This window comes from Magnolia sinica, chromosome 16 (genome assembly GCF_029962835.1).
Source record: "Magnolia sinica isolate HGM2019 chromosome 16, MsV1, whole genome shotgun sequence".
Taxonomy (NCBI): Eukaryota; Viridiplantae; Streptophyta; class Magnoliopsida; order Magnoliales; family Magnoliaceae; genus Magnolia; species Magnolia sinica.
Window position 1 is genome coordinate 11,075,432 of NC_080588.1, and position 22,141 is coordinate 11,097,572.

The 22,141-nt window shown below is 39.8% G+C and overlaps 1 protein-coding gene and 1 non-coding gene across 2 annotated transcripts in view; one reads left to right on the plus strand and one right to left on the minus strand.

The window, feature by feature from the left end:
* The first annotated feature begins 2,592 nt into the window (after positions 1-2,592).
* On the plus strand, positions 2,593-2,699 carry LOC131230119 (small nucleolar RNA R71). The gene has a single exon (XR_009163843.1). It is a non-coding gene; the product is annotated as a small nucleolar RNA R71 (small nucleolar RNA).
* A 14,729-nt stretch (positions 2,700-17,428) lies between these two features.
* Positions 17,429-22,141, minus strand: part of LOC131228496 (uncharacterized) — a 72,658-nt gene continuing 67,945 nt past the window's right edge. Inside the window, exon 9 of the transcript XR_009162983.1 lies at positions 17,429-17,839. The gene's annotated coding sequence lies outside the window, so the exon portion shown is untranslated. The remainder of the gene's footprint in view (positions 17,840-22,141) is intronic.

Consider the following 22,141-nt stretch of genomic DNA (forward strand, 5'->3'; position numbering starts at 1 on the left):
ACGCATGCACCTACCCACACATGCACGCACTCCCACACAGTGGGCTCCACATATCACAGTGGGCTCCACGTCCACTGTCCAGCGGACGGTGAAACACATACATCATTGTGGACTCCATGTGGGGCCACATGGGCCTAGATGAAGGGTGAAAACAAATTTCACCCTGATCCAAAACTTCTGTGGACCCCAAAAGGATTTCAAAGGTAGAAATCCAATCCCACTGTTTCCTACGGTGTGGGCCACCCGAGTCTTGGATCAAGCTGATTTTTGGGGTGGGCCCACGTCGGGAGTGGCCCACCCGATGGACGGTGTGCTCGATAAGCATCAAGGTGGGGCCAACTAGCCGTGGGTAGCCGTACGTGCGTCCGTCCGGGCGCTGGCGTGCGCAGGCAGCGTCGACACACGAAGATATTGTATATATATATATATATATATATATATATATATATATATATATATATATATATATATATATATATTTTAATTTCTTTAATTTAGTGGATTTTGGGGTCCACATCCAGTGAATCCACTCCGTCCAGTAGCCCTCTATGGCTCAAGACAAGCAAACCAAGCCCAATATTGGGCATATTTCAACGTATAAAAGATTTAGGGAAGGTTTCAATGGTGCAAACCACCATTTGCTACGGTATGGCCCACCAGGACCTCGAGTTGGCACCATATCTTGGTTCAACGCCTGAAATGGGGTCAAGAAAGGAATGGACGGCGTGGATTGAATACATGCATCAAGATGGAGCCTACACAAGTGGACCACCTCATTGGCTTGAAACCAAGCTAATTTTTTTGCATTTTCCAACAGAAACGTCCAGCGTCCGTGGACGCTGGACTTTGTAAATACATTAGAGGTGGGCCCTGCTTAGGTGGGCCACCTCATTGAGGATGGTGTGGATACTAAGCACAAAGTGGGCCCCACTTGTAGATGGCTTGAGTAGGATGTATGCTTCAGGGTGGGATCCATCCAAGTGGGCCATACAAGCATGATATAATCACACATAAAAAAAATGAAATAGAGAGAGAGAGATAGAGATAGAGAGAGAGAGAGATAGAGAGAGAGAGAGTGGGACCCGCGTGATGGAGGGACCCCGGCACTATGGGCCCTCCCTTGCACTAAATCATACATCAAGTGGGTCCCATTACATGTGGATCCATGAAATCGAAATCCAACGGTGGAGATCCCTTCTCCACTAAAATAGACGGTCTAGATGACCCTAAGCATGCAAGGAAATAAACATCATGATGGGGTCCATGGAGAATGGCCCCATCATGGAATGATCATGATGATCCAAGTGGGCCATCGGCCACATCTTAGGGTCCAAAGTGAGATCCAAACCATTGATCGGTTGGTCTCACTTGGCCCATCATAAAAATATCAAAATCTACCCTATCAAAACACCCACCACTTGATCCTCTTGCTCCCTTGGCTTCCTTAGCTCCTTGTGCTTCTCTTTGATGGAGGAAGATGAGAAATGGATGGTTGAGATGAGAGATGAAGGGGTAGGAAAGGTGGGCCTCACAAATGAAATTTTCTCACCATGGGAGGACTCATACGTATGGGATTTCTTGCTTAAGGGAGAGTTTAAAAATGAGAGAGACTTGTAAGGGAGAGAGAGAGAGAGTGATGGGTGATGGAGTGATGGATGGGAGAGAGAGGGATGGGTGTAAGAGGCTCTTTTTGACTTTTTTGGCAAAAGTTGTAAGAGGAGTTATGGGTTGTAAGAAACTTTTGACTTTTGGGGCTTGCTTGGGAAAGGGTGAAAGGTGATGTGTCCTTGACCTGATGGGATTGATGGGATTGATGTGACACCTCGTAGAGATTCCCTCGAAATTCGCACGCGCGGCGTGTCCGCGCACCGAACGCTGGCCCACATCTCCCAACCAGAGCATCGCATCAGCGCGTAGCATGCTCCATCTGATTTAAAGAGCTGTGATCACTTATCTCGTATTGCGGTTTAGGATTGAGGAGCGTTTATGAAGGAAGCATCAACTTTTCTATAACCGTCATATGTGAATCCATCTTTTGTATAAAATTTGTAAGTTCTCGTACTGCCTGAGCCAGCTCTTGTGTAGAATTTTGAACTGGTTCTTCTTGAGGTTTCCCCTGATTTGGATTTTTATTGAAGAAACCTTGAGATGTAACAATTTGTCCATTCCTCCAACTAAAATTTGGATGATTTTTCCAACCAGGATTGTACGTATTAGAGGTAGGTCTATTAAAAGGTCTTTGATAGTGTGTGAATGTTGTAATCACAGATGCCGTAAACAATTTCATTAACCTTATCCTTCTTTCCTTCTATGGCCTCGAATTTTCTTATGAGATTAGTCAATTTATAATTGAGATCCTCTTCTTTCAAGAGATACAATCCACCTTTCTCATTAGATTGAGTTGACCTAAATGTAGTGATCGATTTTGGGTAATAGTCCCATGATTGTGCGTTCTTAGCAAGTCTATTGAGGTAATCCCATATCTCATCGACATCTTTATTCATGAATTCTCCATTATACATTGTCTCGATCAATTGGCACATAGAAGATGTCAGTTCATCATAGAAAAACTTTGTAATGCGCCACATTTCAAAGCCTTGTTGTGGGCATGAACTGACAAGATCCCTGAACCTTTCCCAACATTGGAAGAATGTTTCATCCTCCTTTTGGGTGAAGTTCATGATTACTTTTCTAAGGATAATCGCTTTATGATGTGGAAAAAATTTCTTTATGAATTCCTTCTGCATATCATTCCATGTGCCAATGGATCTAGGACACAGTGAATGTAACCACGTCTTAGCCTTCCTTCAAGGAAAAGGGAAAGAGTTTCAGCCTGACTGTATCCTCAGATACATTAGGAAAGTATAAAGTGGTTATGATCTCATCGAATTCTTTCAGATGTAAGTATGGACTTTCTGATTCAAGCCTATGGAATTTAGGAAGGAGTTGGATAACCCCTAGCTTGATGTCCATATGTCCTGTATTTTCAGAAAAAATCATGCATGAGGGTGTACTTACCCCCGTCAGTTGTAAATAATCTCGTAAAGTACGAGGCGGGGGTGCTTGATGCACCTCATTCTCATCCAGAGTGTCCTCCACCCTAGGTGGAGGTAATACTTCCGATTGATTTGCAGCCATTACTTCAATTAATTCTGGGGATCTTGAGCGATGTCTAGTCCTGCGATGGACAGTCAACCCCTCAACTAATCCTCCTTCAGTTAAGAGATGTCGAGTGTTATCATGAACCCACTTGGGCATGAAACACTCACAACCCTCAGTTCAGATTCTAACCCTAGACCTAAGAGGAAGAATAGAAAGGAATTCTAGAAATAAAGAGGAAAGATGGAAAGAAGTTACCGAATTCGAAGTCCTAAGTTAAGATCCTGCAAAACAAAACAAACCAAGTTAGTTTCTAGAAGATAAAACCGAATCTAAAGGTTAGAGAAAGTAAGGAAATAAGGACGAAGTTACCATATTAGAAGATCTATCAAAAATCCTACGAAGTAGGAAAACAAGTTAGTTCTAGAAATCAATAAGAAAGGAAAAACTAGAAATAAAACCTAATCTTAAACTAATCTTAAGACTAATTAATTTTAGAAAAATGAAACCGTCAGTCCCTGGCAATGGCGCCAAAAACTTTTTCACTTCCCAAGTATATGGTTGTGATGTAGTAATAAACTCGGTGAGACCGAGGTCGAATCCCAAGAGACTGAACCCGTATGTAATCTGAAATTAAGTAGAACTAGAACTAGACTAAGATGAAATATAAATCGAATGAATTTGAGGAAATAATTGTGAAATATTAGACTAAAACTTAAAGAATTCAGAGGTAGGAAACTAGAGATTCAGAGGATCCACTTGTAGAGATCAGGAGATCTTATGCCTGTTTCAAGAACTCAATTGTTGAATATCTTTTATAAGTTCTTGCAGTCTTTGGAGTGTATTTTGTTGGCTAAGCTCTAGAGTTTGGAAGGAATTTTGAATTGAATTCTCTTAAATTATTTCTGGTTGAATTTTAAAGGTAGGGTATCCAAGAGAATAATCATTATAACATGTTGTTGGTTTATTTTCCTAGTTTTAATGTTTCCACTGGTTATAGTCATACTGATCATATGTGGGAGAATATGATGGATGATAATAATCCTCATTCCCACAATTATGATCGCGTACGGACTTATTAACCGATGAAGCATAACGTTCTAGTCGATTCTCAATGTCGGTTTGAGAAAAATCTTGAGATATAGGTTGTTTCTAAGCATAAGCATCTAATACTTTTTCACGGAACCTCTCGTTTTCTAAAAATAGATTACCATACTCACGTGCCCACTCTAGCTACTCTTGTTCGTTCATGGTGAAACCTTAATTCTGAATCTAATCCTAAAAAAAATAAAAGAAAAGATCTTACAACAGTATGGAAAGTAAGAGGAGAAGTGGAGTCGGTGGAATGTTCTGCACTCCCCTTTACGCGGCCGAGAACTCCCCTGCGTAACCTTTGTTACGCAGTCACGAAGACAGCGCCAAGATGCCCATTTTCCTTGCTTTCTTCCCAAAGGAATAATGTCCCCTGGGACGTTTTAGGGTGGCCTACAAGATGAACGGACTGGATCGTCGAAACGATCAGAGATGGTGGGCCACGAATATCGCTGCACGTCTGTTTGTGAAACAAAACTCGCGCAGCCTCTTGCGTTGTGACGTTGGTGAGGCTATGATCATCGACGATTGAGAAATCCACACCGTCCACTGCATTCTACTCAGAATTTCGGTCGGGAGTGGACCTTTTTTATGTGTTTCGGTGTGGCCCACAAAGTTTCCAATCAGCCGTCCGTCCTGCGTTTAAACGGTTAAAAACCGATCTCTGTTGTTCTCTAGAATTCCGTCACCTAGGAGTGGGTTGTGGCTACCCCACGAGACGAATGGACGGTTTAAATTGTTGATCTGGATGATGAGTGGGCCTCACAACTGAAAAAATGGACGGACAGCGAAGGACGCTGTCTGTTCTTGTGCAGAGGAGAGAGAGGAGTAGGGTCAACCTTGTGTTGACCGGACTCTTGGTCCGATGTGGCGCTCGTGAAGGTGTGTTATGTACACACACATCCCATGTGGGATCCCTCGTGATGTTCTTGAGAAATCTTCTCCATCATCCTCTCATGCACTTCATTTAACACGTTGAGACAAAACTTAAAACAAATCCAGATATCAGGCAGGCCCTAATTCACAGATCTATGGGCTGATCTATCCGTTGGGCCACTTTCAGAGAGATCCAATGGCTAAAATTTATTGTGTATGGTTAACTTATGGTCCTTAGGTCATATATGAAGTTTTGAGCCAAACGGATGGTGGGAACCCTATTGTCTTGCATTCTTGACGCCTTTCAGGCCACTTGAGCTTCAGTTTCTCGAATTTCTTAGACTTTGGTGTGAAAATCTGTCGATCCTGGTCCCTTGGGATCCGTCCCTTGCCTTGGTGAATTCTGAGCGTTAAATTCATGCTTTTATCATCCTTTTTCAGTCCAAGCCTATAAATTCACCTTGCAGTACAAACACAATTAAAATAGGCCATTAAACAATATCATGTTCGTAAACCCAGGTAATAACTGGGGTCTAATATGCAATATTTGACCCTCAACACTCTGCAGCCTGATCTACATCAGTCAAGTATGACTCTAACATGCCCGCACATCTTAACCGTATATAATATAAACACAAGCCCTCGCTCACACATGTGGCCTCGTGTTTGATTGAATTCAACCAACAACATACATAATGGCCAAATAGTAAACTTACTATTTCTTAGATCATCCTTTTTCAGTCCAAGCCTGTAAATTCACCTTGCAGTACAAACACGATTAAAATAGGCCATTAAACAATATCATGTTCGTAAACCTAAGTTGTATGTTGGCCATTAAATTAGTGACGACTATAGTTCAACAATCAATACCGTTTATTTTGTCACGTCCCACCATGGATGTGATGCCAAAAATTTTGATGTCTTATAACATCAAAATTAGTAACATAAAATGATAAAACTAAGAAAATTCATATATATTAGACTTATTAGACCTATTAATGCGGGGCATTTTCACAGCTCGAGTAGGGTGGCCTATGGGATGCAGGGACACACTTGGGGTGGTCGGCTCGTGTGAGGTGAGTGGCTTGTGTGAGGCAGGCCCCATTCATGTGAGGCGGGTGACTTGTGTTAGGCGGAACCCATGTGATGTGGGGCCCAAGAGGAGGTCGGCCAAGAACCTAACCCATGAGATGTGGGGCTTAGGCTATAAGTTAAAGGAATTAATTCGCCACGCTCTATCAGTTCGAATTTATAGAGCAATTGGTTAATTGTCATGCATCACCCAATACCAAGTCAAGTATCTGAGCCATGTCTAGATCTAAGTTGTTGGACCCTAACATGCTTGACACGATTATTTATCATGCCGAAGATATGATCGAATTTGATGCCATGCTTGGAGTGAGTGCCTATGGATCCAAGTACCCATTGACAGCTCTATCAAATGAAAAAATTTATTTTTTTTAAAAAAAAGGCTATGTTTTATTAGGATGAGTTTTGGCTAGTGACCCCAAAACCAGCCAGCTAGCTGGTTGCAAAGCTCCATAGGCCCCACCTTGATGTGTGTGTTTTATCTACGCCATCCATCTATTTTTCAACCTAAAATTTGAAGATCTGCCTTATTTTTAATGCCCTAAAATGAGATGACAAAAAAAAACAATAGTAAATAAAAATGTATGGACAACATGGATAAAACACATGCATCATGGTGGGGCTCACAAAGCTTTCACATCAGCTAGCTGGCTGGTTTTGGGTCACTATTCAAACCACGTCCATCTTCACCTCTTTGAAACTGAATAAATACAGTATATAAGCGACCTATATACGTCTTATACACTATACATGGTATTTACAAGGAGTCTATATATTGAAATATTATGTGGACCCACTTTCGTATTATCTCTACACTTTAATCTATCATGACCCTCTCCTTCATGGTTTTTTTTTTTTTTTTTTTTTTTGTTCTTAAAAAAAAAAAAAGCCGAAGGCTGATAGCTTGCAAGGGCCATCTGAATGTGTGAAATGAGCCCCCCACCTAAAGTGATGGTGCCTGTTGTGGTTGTGTGTGGCTCCACTTCAACAACTGATGGTGACTCTAATGGTGACTCTAGTCATTGTGGACAATAATGTGAGAGGACTGTTAAAGTGGGCCATAAAAATAAAAGTTTAAACTAGTTGCAGCACATCCATCCATCCATCCATTCAAAGGAAACCCAAGTGCATTGCAGATTATGAACCAGATGACATTTTTAATAATTGGATCTAGATGCTAAGCCCAACCTACTAGCATTTGGGTCGGGTTTGGGTTGGGTGTAGACCATGGTTTAAAGACTCAGTGACTTGGTCTTGTTCGGCCCTCAGTTGAGTGTCTTGGGGTATCGATCCTGATCGGGTTAGACTGAGTCCTTTTTCCAAATGGGCTTTTAGATAAGTTGTTAAACTTTAGTTAAGAAGAAAATTTTCAGCTACATTGTGAATTTGATGGGCTAGGTCTGAATTGACTCAAGTTCAGGTCTAGTGGGTCCATTTCTAAGTAGTCCAAATGTGATGTAGAACAGGTTGCGCATGATTTCATGGCCAAGATGGACCAGAAAAGGCCCGATCAGATGTGAAATTGATCCAGACCGTCAAAACCTTAAAACGAACGTATCTCGCAAATATGAATAAGTTATCCTACGTGCCCTATGTGATTTTGGGGTAGGATGAGCTACTTTAGCCACCCAACCTTCTATGTCATGTTGTCCATGCCGAATTTGCGAGATTCCATCAAATTGATGGTTGAATTTCCATTTTATTTTCATTTTTACTATTTATAGTAAGTTTTAGTTTAATTATAACTCTTCTTCCATTGGGTTTTAGAAGTTGCATCCAACATGAAAAGTGCTTAGAATAATTAGGAGAATCACATGGTTGGGCCAAACAGGACACTATTTTTGGCCAAAAACCTTGATGACTAGTAGGAATAACGACCGTCTATAAAATAGTAAGTTTACTATTTATAGTAAGTCACGATTTCTAGGAGTTTAAGTTGTAGTTTAATTCTGAAACTACTTCCAAGGTTCTGCATCCCTATTTAAAGGGTTGTAAACTCGCTTATTTCAATTATTAATCAATTCACGAATTTCTAGAAATTATTTCTATTTTCTTCTTTTCCTCATTGATTCAAGGTATCTTCGTGAGGAGTCTAGGGAAGCTCCGCGGATTCAGAGTAGTTATCCCCCGAGGAAGACGGTGCTTGACCTCATCAAGTTCATCCCTGCATCAAATTGCTGACTGACCCCTTCCAAAAGTCAGGTTTGAGTCAGCTGAATTTTAAGAGGTTCGACATCTAACCCATTTAATAATTAGGTCTGGGTTTTGGGCTCAAACTGGACAATTGGTCTGAGTCCATATTCATAACCGTTCATCATCGGATGGGATGGCCCATTGCATCAATCTAAAACCTATTTGCACCCTAGATTTCCTTTCTTGCAAGGTTTAAATGATGGACCCAACAGGTCTAGAACCTCTCAAAAACGAACCAACCCCCTACACGGTCAGATTTCGATCGATCAAAAATGGACCGGGTGTAATTGTGACTCAAACTCAATCTAGAACTAACCGTCAAAAAATATTTCTTCATGATACTTAATAGTAATTTCTTTTTTAATACCCACATTTTAAAAATCTCAAACCCAACCCATTAAAACTTGGGTCGCATCCAATTTTCTTTAGAGGATTTGAGGGCAATGAACTTGTTCTTAGAAGCTTTGAAATTTTTTTTGGTTTGGCTTTTTATGGTTCCTTTTTTTTTCAAAAGAAAAACAATTAAAAGGGTTTTTTTTGTTTTTTTAAAAAGGGGGAAATTATCAATGCATATCATCAATAAAACCCACTTTTAAGAGTTAAAAGATACACAGGCAGCCCAAGATACTTGATATGCAGGCACTCATAAACTATACACATGGCATACATGAACTCACAATCACAAGACTCCTTTTTCATGGGCATTTGTTTGTGTAAATAAGACATTGGATATTTTCATTTTTAACCGACTAACAAGTGGCGACCAATCTAATAGTCAGATAACCAAATAAGAATATTTTTAATTTATTATACATCTAAATTGAAAAATATAATTTTTACAATTTAAATCACTTAATGGCATACCTGTGTATCATTCAACGTATGCCGTCGGTGTATTAAAGCTCTTTCTCTCTTTTATTTTCTTCTTTGAGCATTGTCAGGCTGTCCTTTTCACCCATCATTTTCTACTCCCTCCTAACACCACTTCCTTCTGAAAATCATAATCCTATTAAAGAGAGGTTGGAATCTGCCTTCTTTCACTGGGACAAGCAGGCAGGTATTATTGTGACCCATTTACATAGTTTGGGGTCCCTTCTTTTCACAATCATACAAATTCTGGGGTCCACAATATTTATCAAACTAATCGCAGGGCCTGCCCGCCCCCTGTGGCGATATACTTTGCAATATCTTGGGGTTCATTTTTCAACTATCAGACAGATGCTTGTACAACCTTCCCCATTTTCCTGACCTATTAGTCCTAGTGTGGTTGCTTTTGTTGTTGGTGGTAGTATACGCATCATAGTATAGTAATCCAGACCGTTCAAATCGCTGATCCAATTGTCGATGGAACATATAATCCAGAAAATTATTATGAGAAGACGATATCTGAGCTTTCCCTTGAAATTTGGACCACTTGCTGTTCTACTTTAGCCATACATATTGTGGCTATAAATTGGAAGGTTGGGATTGCCTGATCAGTTTGAGTTTAAAGATAGGGTCCATCCATAGTATTCCCCATAATTTGGATGGTCTGGATAGAGTTGTGCATGAGCAGCACATGGAAGGAGGATTGGGAGTCTAGCCACATAAATGCCATGGCTACTCTTGCTTGGGCGAGGGTTGGATACCGATAAGGTCAGAAGTGAAATAGAAAGTCATAAGTTCACTAAAAAATCATGATTCCACTTTTAGGTAGGAAAATATATGTAGCTATGTGTGGACCCTCATGTGGGGAGCAATCACAACCACCTTAAAATTTATAAGGCCCCGTGGGATATATTTTAGATCCAACCTTTTAGTACGTAAATAAATGAAATAAAACAAAAATATTAATTGGAAACATACCCCTGAAGTTTTGAAATGGAATCCTTCCCCACTTTTTATATATGGGTATTTGGAAATTGATCTATCCATTTTTTTTTAATATCATAAAAGATTCAAAAATTTGGAGGCAATAAACCAGGCACATGGGAGGAGGTGGGGCGCCACTTTATGCCATTTGGCTACTAACTGCCGTTTGGTACCGAAAAATGTAGGAAGTGAATCATAAGTTAGTGGGCCCGCCAATGATTATGTTTTATCCAATCCATCCATTAAGAGACTTTTAGGGTAACCCAAGAATGAATAATCCAAAGTCAGTGGACCCCACAGAAAATTGGGAGTACACCACCTTAAAAATTTAAGCCCAAAGTTTTATTGTATTTTGTTTTCCCCTTTTTAAGTCTTTGTTAATTTTGAACATTCATTTGAAAAAACATCATGGTGAGCCTTAGGAAGGTTTCAACGGTAGGCATCAATCTTCCTGCTGTTTTCTTTTGTGGGGTCCGCTAAAGCTTTGGATCTGCCTCGTTCTTGGGTCATGCCTTAAAATAATATATTCAAATGAATGGACGTTGTGGATACAACACACACATCATAGTGGGTCCACAGAAGTTGGTGACGTGGAGTCTCCCTGCTCGACCTGTCAGTCTCTAATCCGCGTCCTCTTACCTGTGGCACACGTGCCTACGTGTCACGTGGGTATGCGAATCCCCCGTCTGTAGGCCATGGGGCCACCGTGCCAATGTTTTGGCCCAAAAATCTCATTCATCCAGTAATCATTTGGACCATGCATGTGCGCTGAATACAGACCATTGAACTTTTCTTTCTAACCGTTCATTTTCTACAGTGCATGTGGCTGTACCTGATGATTTGAACATCCTAGTTTATGAAAGAGCATGTTCATGGTGGACCATAACTGATTACTGGCTCGGATCATACACACACGAGGTTGATACATGTGGGGAGTGTACCATTTTCTTGGATACTCTCGCGGATTCCTGCAACCTGTTACAGTCACTTGCTGCCACAATGAGCCTTGTGGGGCCCACAGAGAGGTCTATATAAAATCCATACCGTCCATCATTTTCTGCAGATTATGTTAGGAACAGAGCCCAAAAATGAGGTAGATCCAAGATCCAACCATGGAAAACAGCAGGGAAGGAAAAGCCCATCATTCAAGTCTTCCTGAGGCTCACCGTGATGTTTATATTCCATCCAACCCGTTCATGAGGTGAATCCCACCATCTTGAAGGGGAAACAAAAATATCAGCGAGATCCCAAACTTCTGTGGGGCCAACAAGAATTCAACAGTGGCCGTCCAGTCCCCACATTATCTAACGGCGTGGCTCACTTGAAATCTTGGATCTCATTTATTTTTAGGCCCTCATTGTAAAACGATCTAGCAAAACTGATGGACGAAGTGGATTTTACACGGACATCACGGTGGGGGCCCTCAGCTCATTGTATTGCAGGAACTCCCTCCAAAAGGTCCTTACTCTTGCTCGGGTGGCAGACTCTCCCGGTGAAGGGTTCGAGTACCCATAGGTGGTGAAATTCCACCAGTGTGAGTGTAAAAATAAATAAATAATAATAATAATATATATACATAGACGAACAACGCTCCAGTGCTCTCAGAGCATGACAAGTTATAGTGCTCCTAGTTGCATGGGCTCACTTGGACAGCCTAATCGATTGATCTGAACGGTTCATTAAGCTTAAACAGGCTACCATGCGAAACATCACTGATTGGATGATCTAATCCATCATTGATTTGGCCTTATTTTCTATAGCCATGGATGGGATGGTTACGATTGCCTAACAAAAATAATTCTCTAGAATCAGGATGGTTCCTAACAAATAAATAGAACAGATTGTTGATTGGACCTATTTTTTCATAAATGATCTTGATCGTCCATCTTAAAAGGCATTCATCCAACCGCTAATATATTTCAGACCAGTGTGATGCTTTTATGGTTGCTCATGAAATTTGCGCTGAACCTAATTAACCGTCTAGATCAATGAATTGAGCTGTGTCCCAATGCAACGGGAGCATCTCTCATTGTAACTTGAAAGTCCACAAAAGATGAAAAGAAAGAAAGAAAAAGAAAAAGAATGAAAGAAAGAAAGAAAAATGACCTTTTAAAGATGATTTTGGAAGCTGGGCCACAGGAATTTACCAGTGCGGCCCACCATGACAAGATCATCATGGTTAGTTGCAATAACTGCAATTGCTAGAAATTTGGGTGGCAGACATACCTGGAATATACTTTTGCACGAACCGTCCTATCAACTGATTGAGGCAATGTGGTATCTCAGGTGAGACTTTTTTACTCTCTTGACAAGATCCTTCCAGAATCTACAAATGGAAATTTACCACCTTACTTCATGCGTGGGCCACCTTGGCATCTCCTCTCAAGGGGCCATTTTCTGCTGCAATTGGTGATGTTGGTCTGGTGGGCCACCACTAGAGGTGTACACGAGTCGATCCGAGTCAAGCTTTGCCCAGCTCAGCTTGACTCAGCCAACAAGATACCTCAACTCGAACTCGGCTCAGCTTGGTCATCGAGCCTAGATTCGCAGCTCAGATTGGCTCAGTCAGCAACTCGGTCCAGTTCGAGTTGAGTTCAAGTTCGAGTTTTCGAGCCAAGTTCAAGTTCGAGTTTTCGGGTGGGGTCTGACTGTCTGATTGGGCCATAGTCACCAGGCCAGTGGTCAGGTGGGGTCTGCTAATCGGACAAATGCTGGAGAATAGAGAGATGATGAGAGGAGTAGGGGAGAGTACCTTTCAGTTGTCAATCATCCAAGCGGACGCTGAAGAATAGAGAAAGTATAGGAGAGTAGTCGTCGATCATCGTTCGGGCACTAGAGAACGGAGAGAGAGAGAGAGAGAGAGAGAGAGAGAGAGAGAGAGAGGGTCTGTGTTGGGCGCTGCCGCTGGACAGCTAGAGTAGATTAGGGTTTTTAGGGTCAGGCGCTGGAGAACGGCTGAGACTCGAGTGGGTTAGGATTTAAAAAATCTATATTTTTTAAAATATATATACCCGGTCAAAAAATCGAGTCAAGCCAAACGTAGTCGAGTTCGAGCTCAAGACCGAACGTTGATCATGTCTTCGCTCAACTATTTTATAATGTACATTAGTGTGCCGTTCAATGCCCCAACTAAGACAGTTTTGCAGATATAAAATTTTCGGCTATGCTCTATAAATTTGATGGCCCACCACATCAACAATTTTGATCACACCCAGAATGCCAAATGGACGTTGGAGACGTTGGACATGGGCGAGCAACCAACTGAGACTTCACTTACCCAAAATGTCTTCAAAATTTTATTTATTTGATCCAAACTTGTATTGGTAAAAATAAAATAAAATTGCAGGTATGACTTGTTTTGAATGAGGATCGGTGGATCGTGCGGTCCCGATCTTCGATAGGTGCTACTTGCTTTCATGTATGAGGCATGGACATACTTGAGCCATTGAATTAGCTCAGGTGATTTCTAATAATTTCAGCTGCCTCACATGGGCCAATAATGTTATTGGATGTTTAGCTTGTGGGGCCTACCATTACTAACCAATCCTTCTATAGTCACTTTGATCTAATGATCCTAACCGTCTTCATAGATGGTAAATGTACAACACATTGATTATAAATGTCTGATCAGTAATTTGTATTGTCCATCTGATTTGCCCACCTTTGATTAACAATTCATTTTAAAGATTACTTTCATTGGATGATTCTAACCATCTGATCCATGGATTTTTTTTTTTTTAAAAGGGGCAATTAAAATTTTTATTCTACAAAAAGTTAGAGCAAAGAGATATGGACCGTCCATTGTGTGGGGTCCACTATGGATTGCCAGTTCCTATTGATAGTCACTTTGATACGGTGATTCTAACTGTGAGAGTTTCTATAATGTACCTGTGTGTAGGAGGGGCATATGCATAGATGAGTATTTTTGTCCTTTTACATAGTTCGAGTCCTTTGTATTTATTGCATGAGAACGAGTTGCATGGGCCTAACCGTGATGTTCGCCGCATATCCACCCCATCAATCATATGCGGGCCACAGGCCTAAAAATCAAGCCAATCAATGACACAAGTGGACCACACCATAGACAACAGTTAATAGTAGATACACACCCACATAAACCTTCATAATCATTTATAGCTCATTCTTTTTTGTTATCTTTGTTGATAATTGTTTTAGTTACAAATGGATTTATATGATACATAATCGAGTAAGACTCATAAAAATTATAATTCGAAATTTCTGCCATAATTCATGTTGAATTCTACTCCAACATAAAATAAAATAAAATCTAGCGAGTATGTTTCCCATAGCAATGTGGAACCTCCTTGTATCCATCCCATGGACCAATCCTCAATGTTCCTATCCTCATCTCCTCAATAAAATTGCATTGTTGAATGAAAATATCGGCACATTCTCAACACTACATGTTTTATGAAACTAAGGAAAACATGTAACTAAGGCCGTCCTTATTGCAGTTTATTTAATCAAGCTTATTCATTCATCTATCATCCCTTATGTTTTTTCATTTAAACGAATATCATCATCCTGACTACTCCTAAATCTTTTAAAGTGGTTGTTTTTCTTTACTTTCATTGTCTGAATGTGACAAATTATCTCTAGATCCCCACAATATATTTTTTAAGGTATGGAATCCATCAAAAGAGGTATAGATGTCCACGACCTAGATATCTTTGGGTTTCTTACCATATCTCATTCCTTCAAAAAAAAAAAAAATAATAATAATAATAATAATAAATCATTTTTTATATCTCACTTCTTTATTTAATTGACTATTTGGAGATTAGTATTAATTCTTTATCCCTCCACACTTTTGTCCCTTGAATTCATTGTTTTAGACATTTTAACCACTCGTAACCCAAAAGCTTTCATAAATATATTCGATACAACCAACCCATGATTCTATCTCTATGCTCGATACCAACTCGAAGATATCCTTCAATCTCATCTCCCTCAGATCACTGTGGATGGTTGACTTCCAATGAGTCATTCTCCAAATTAATATAAGTCCATTCTTATAATAAACCTATGTTATCCGGAAGCAGGCAATGACAAAAGAGTTTAGAATACTAAAAAAGGACTTTACGTGAAACTTAATCTCCTTTTCTTTTTAAAATAATAATAATAATAATAATAAATAAAAAATCAATTGGTTGCAAATGGATTAAAAATAAATAAAATTAAAATTAAAAAAATTGATTGCAAATAAAAAAAATAAATAGAAGGCTGGCTTGATTTCTAAGGGCAATAATTAAGAAGATGGGATTGATTATGATGGGACATTTGCTTTGGGCACCAAAATGGTGTCTTTTCACACTCTAATTATGGTTATTGTTGTTAAGTGGTAGAAGATATTCCGAATGGAAGTGAAAGGTCTTTTCTTCATGGTGACTTCCATGAGGAGGTGTATAGGGTTCCTCCTCCATGTCTTCCACACTCCCATAAGTTTGTTGCTTAGGTCATGCTCCACTGGTGTTTTGTTCTGATACCACTTTTGTGAAGGGCCTACATGATTCTAAATTGAAGATCATTCAAGGTGGTGGCCCACTTTTTATCATGATCAAGGTCCATCGAACCAATCCATTCCAATGTGTCCAACATGTTTTGGGCATCAAATTGATGTGGACATCCTTAGACATGTAGACCATGAGAAAAATAAATTTTCTAATTAGTTGTCCATTGATCGGGCTATATCTCACTAACCGTATGTAGATTGACCTAAAAATTGGTCACTTTGAACATTTCTACGGGATCCACGAGATGATCCGATTGGATAGGATATTTCACATCCAGATCCAGATTAGATTTAATTAGAGCCATTTATCTTGATTTTTGTGAATCTCATCATTTGAGATCGAATTGGCCTTAAACTTGAACCCTAGCCCAATGGATGCATGCTGAAGAAATATAACGGCTCACATTGGTCCATCGAAACCATCAATTGTTATTGCATGACAACATCCGAGCCATGATCCTTGGTGTGGATGTTGTCACTCTTAATCGAGAGTATGGAGGTGACAATGGATGGTAAATTTTATGACCTATCACCATTATCTAAGACTTATACCAATTACTCGGGGGTTTGGCTATATGAATGTTGTTATGCCATTCTACATTATTAAGGGTCATACCTTTAGTTAGGTACTTAGGATATAGTTTAAAGTCTTTTCTTACCATCCCGCCCATATCCTTTTAGGCCTTCACCTTGCCCTTTCAAAGCCTTCAACTTTACCAATTTACTATTTCTAACCCGTGTAATTCTTCGTCTCTATAGGACGTCGCTAAACCATCCAAGTCTACGTCTACTTTCCCTCATCTTATTACCTAATGGTGTTGCTCTTTAAGTTCCCTTGAATGCACACATTTATAACCCTATTCTCCCTCGTCTTATCACTCTCCCATCTCAACATCCTCATTTTAGCTACAATCATCCTATAGACATTCTGTTTCATAAGACATGACTAGTCTCATAACTATTTTAAAAAAATTCACCTTTCAGTTTGAGTGATACAAGCAAATCTCCCTTTCTTCCACCCAGCTTGAATTATATCCTAACCTCCTTTGCAATCTCTCCCCTCTCATGGATTATTGACTCAAGGTGTCAAAAAATCATTATGGGAAACTTTTTGGTCAGCGATCTTAACTAATCCTCATTTTAACTTCTATTGTTACTAAAAATACAACTTCATATACTTTATTTTCGTCTAACTTTAAATCCTATAGATCCTAGAGCACCCCTCCATATATTTTGTCTTTGATTGTACGAAAAGAATGAATAACCAATTGTCTAACTGAAGCCATGGTCATTGATAGAGTGGAATGGAACAAGATTCATGTAGACAACTCTAATCAATTAGGATAAGGCTTTAATGATGATGACAAAATGAGATTAAAGTAAATAAATAAAATAAAATAATTAATTAAAATAGTTAAAATTTGTAAATGCATAAGCAATGATGTATATTTGCAATTGAATAGAAGGTTAATGTTATCTTTTGCCTCTCTTAAATCCTTCCTTTTCTAGTATTCCCCATATAAATCGACCCATCTTTATTAATATCCTATTCCACTTACTCAATTGTTTTCATAATGGGTGACCACCAATTTCTATTTTTAAAATATTCCTAAAAGTTTTTTTAACAAAATGTTTTTAATTTAGTTTGCCTAAAAAAAGGGTCTATTTGCCCGTAAAAATACGAAGTTTTAAATGGTCAATTATATTAACTTTTTTTTCAAAAAATACAATCTAAAATGGGTTTTACTAACAAAAGGATCCGACCCATTGCCACCTTTGCTTGAAATGAGGCCAAAACAAAGTTCCCATACAGGATTATAATGTAATCATGGGTTCAGTTGGCATTCTCAAATGATAATCATTAATCAAAGAGAGGGCATGGATTGGTGGGCCACCCATAACTCAACAGTGCCATCGCATTTTACGCAGGCCGTGAATTGTCCATTCAGGTTCCTAATCTTTTCTGATGATATGTAGCTACATTTGAGTTATATGTGCAACTCATTGCTACACATAGCCCAACCATTGTTGAAAGGAAAGGTTTCAGTCTTGCGCATGTTCCCACGGTTATTGAGATTGGATGATCACGACTGTCCAATTAAGAGCCTGCAATATGGTCGGATGGAAAAATTAGAGCGGCCCACTAAGTAATGACCATGCACTAAAAGGACCTGATGAATGCCCCTAATCCCGCACATGTGCCACATTGGCATAGCAAATTGGGTATTTTTATCCATGAAAATGGCTTAATTTAATATGCATAAATGAGAAAGGAAAACATCGCATCATGGAAAATCTAATATGTGAGAGAGAATCCTAAAATCAACTTTTCCTATATAAAACCTAAGAAGCAGATAATTCAGAGAATTCTCACTTTTTGACCATTTGACGCAGGGATGAACGTGATGAGGATTAAATCCACGAGGAAAAGAAAGCAGAAAATAGAAATAAATTCTAATAAATTCGAAATTGATTAATTGATGATTAAAAACGAGTTCACAACCCTTTAAATAGGGCTACCAAGTAATGGGAAAGAAATTAGAAGCAAACTACAACTCAAACTCTTAGAATCCGCGACTTACTATAAATAGTAAACTTACTATTTATAGGCACTCATGATCTCTAGACTTCAGAGTTTTCGGCCAAAAACAGTAAGTGTCCTATTTGGCTTCACCAAACCGTTCTCCTAATTATTCTAAGCTCTTTTCACGTTGGGCGCAACTCCTAAAGCCCGACGGATGAAGAGTTATAATCAAACTAAAACTTACTATTTATAGTAAAAACGAAATTAAAACGGGGAAACGACCATCGATCCAGGGGTTTTTCGCAATTCCGGGCTACGCAACCCGACGTAGCTGGGTTGGTTGGCTTCAGTAGCTCGTTCTACCCCAAAATCATATATTTTACGTCAGATAACTCATTCCGGATTGCAAGATACGCCCAATTTAAGGTTCGATGGTCTGGATCACTTCTGTCGTCGACCGGGCCTTTTCTGATCCATCTTGGCCATGTAATTATCTGCGACCCGCTCTACATCACCATTGATTTTATATATATATATATATATATATAGAGAGAGAGAGAGAGAGAGAGAGAGAGAGAGAGAGAGAGAGAGAGAGAGAGAGGAATGCTCACCTGCGCACCTTCTTATGTCAGCACCCCTACGCACCTTTGCACATGGGTCATGGGCACATAATCTGAACGGTCCACATGATGTGGCACCCCTTAAAACTCTTTCGGCTAATTTTCAGCCTGATCCAAAACCCTAGTGGGTCATAGCAAAAAGAAATGCAAAAAAAGGGAGGAAATTGTTTCCTTTTGCCATGGCCCACCAGAGTTTTGTATTGGGCTGAAAATTGGGTTAGTGAGGTTTAAGGGGTGCTGCATCACATAGACCGTTCAGATTTTATGCCTAAGACACGTGTGCAAAGGTGCACACAGGTGGTCACATAAGAAGGTACTGGTGACCATTCCTCTCTCTCTCTCTTTATATATATATATATGGCGAATGCTCAACAGCGCACCCCGGATCCTTCAGCAGCATCACAGCTAGCAGACCCACTTCCATTCGCAGTTACAATTCCAATGGATCCCGCCTAAGCAAGCAGTTAATAGACAATTGAGTGCAATCTAGTAGCAGTAAAAGCACAACCTGCAATCCCCACCAGCCTAGCCAATCCCAAAAGTGTTGGATAGTCGAGTGGGCCTGATGAAAAGATTCTATCTCCCAGCCGAGAATAGCCTTATATATATATTGAATGCTCAGCAGCACACCAGCTCTCATGCGAACTTTTTTGAGAACTTATACTACATTATTTGACTCCAAAATCTGAACGGTCCACGTGAAGCAGCGTTCTCGTGCAAACTTTTTTGAGAACTCATCCTAAATTATTTGACTCCAAAATCTAAACGGTCTACGTGAAGCAGCACCTCATGAAACACCAAGTGAATCCGATCCAAGTTTAATCGATTCGAACAGAGTCAAGTTTCGAGCCGAGTTGAGTCGAATTCAGTCTAGCTCAGACTTGGCTCAAAAAAAAAAAAATCGAGCTCAAAAAATCAGCTCGACTCAACTCGAATCCAGTTTCAAGTCAAGAGCGAGTTAACCGAGCTAACTAGGTTCGTGTACAGCTCTACCGTCAGCTTTGAAGCCATTGACTCTGCAATTGAAAAGATTTACACAAGTGCCCTAATTCCTGATACGAAAACGAAAGAAATGAACAAAATGCCAGCGCCATTATCCTTTGAAATGATGACTAGGGGTGGAAATGGGCAGGGTTTGGCCCGGGCTTAGCTATGTGCGGGCCTGATATGAAGCTTATGACCCAAATGTCCAAGCTCGAACCAAAAAAAAATATAAATGATAAAAACCCCTCATTCCCAATTGTATGTTCCTAACCTATCCAAAGTTCAAGTGGGGCTGCATGCAATGAAAATAACATTTCACAAGAATGAAACTGACGGTCAACATTCAAGATGATGGGTTGACTAAGGATTGCAATTGCATATTTGCAGCTGAGCCCAAGCTAAAACTGAAAATTGATCAGGCAATGCATTTTGAAGCCCAAGTCCGGCCCACATGCTTGGCTAGTGGTTCCATGCCCAGTCCATGGGCACGTTGGGCAGGCTACCCGGCCCATTTTCACCCTCATGATGATAAACCATTCATCGAACGGATGCCCACTCACATGGGTGGGTAACACACCTGCCATACATCCGTGCGTATGACACGTGTTAGAAATCCAGGCCATCGATCGAGGTACACAGTGAAGCGTACTATCACTAGGTCACAATCCCAAACTCAGATGTTCAAAGGATCCCAACCATTGGATTCATATTGGAGTCCTTCCAGTAATCAGTTTCCAAGTTCCATGCAGATGGAACTTCCCATGCCTTGTGGCTGGTTTTATTATTTCCTTTTTTTTCTACTCCTTCCTGTTCAATACTTGCTGCTCATGGAACTGGTTTCCATGAGAACTCATGAGCACTTTTTGAGAACTCACCAAGCCTGATATGTATATGCAATCCGAACAGTCCACTAGATGAGTCACCTCATGAAACCCCTACAGCCCAAAACCCCGATCCAAAAATGTAGTGGGCCATATCGAAGTGTGAGGCAAATCAAAGAAGTAAATTACCTCTCGTTTGGCCCACTAAGTTTTTAGATCAGGCTAACTTTTGGGCTCTAGGAGTTTTATAAGGTAATTCATCCAATGAACCATTTGGATTTTGTGCACACATCACGTGTCAAAAAGTTCTCAAGAGTTTTCATGAGAACCAGTGCAGAGCTAACCATTTCAATATATATATATATATATAAAGAAAAGGTTGAGAGATGAATTTCACGAGAGAAAAAAGATAGTGGTATGAGGTGTCATTACCAACAACAAAGAATGGCAAGTTCCATCAACATCTTATACGATAAGGAAACTTGGAAGCTGTTCTGTCATGCCATTTAAACTTCCCTGTGACAAAAGACCCCATTTAGTGGTCCTCAGTAATCCGTAGTCCTGAAATACCATGACCTTCCATTGGCGGACGAAATATGGGGCCCTTAGGTCCTGACAACAATTTACTAGAACTAGCAACCTTTTCTCCCATACCATAACCAAATGGGAACAAAATAATAGTGAAGTACAATCAAGACTTCCCATTGCATGTACACGGGGTTTTATAGCTAACAATTCCAAATTACTAACAAGTACATATGTACATTTGTATATTATATATCATCAGCTTACATTTGTATATTATATATCATCAGCATCATCATCATCTAAGCCTTATCCCAACTAATTAGCGTCAGCTATATGAACCCTTCTCTGTCATTCCACTCTATCAAGGGCAATAACTTCAATCAGACCAGAGGTCACTAGGTCTTTTCAAAATACCTCCACCCACATGTCCTTTTGGGCCTTCCCATTGCCCTTTCAGATCCTTCAGCTTGTACCAACTCACTTTTGACTAGCATAGTTCTTAAGTCTCTATTGCACATGACCAAACCATCTAAGTCTACTTTCCCTTATCTTAGTACCCATTAGTGGTACTCCCAAGTTCCTTGAATGCATTCTTTTCTAATTCTATCCTTACTCGTCTTGCTAGTCACCCATCTCAACATCCTCATTTCAACTACACTCATCCGATGAACATGTTGTTCCTTAACTGCCCAACATTCTGTCCTATGAAGCAAGGCTAATCTTATAGCTATCCTATTAAAATTTCCCTTTTAGTTTGAGTGGTACAAGACAAGTGCATAAAAACTCTAAAGCCCTTTTAGTTTTGAGTGGTACACAACAATTGCATAAAAACTCCAGATGCACAACATCCTTCTTAAATTTTTATTTTTATTTTTCATTTTTAACCATCTAACAAAATTTCCACCAATCCCATACCTAGGTAATCAAATAA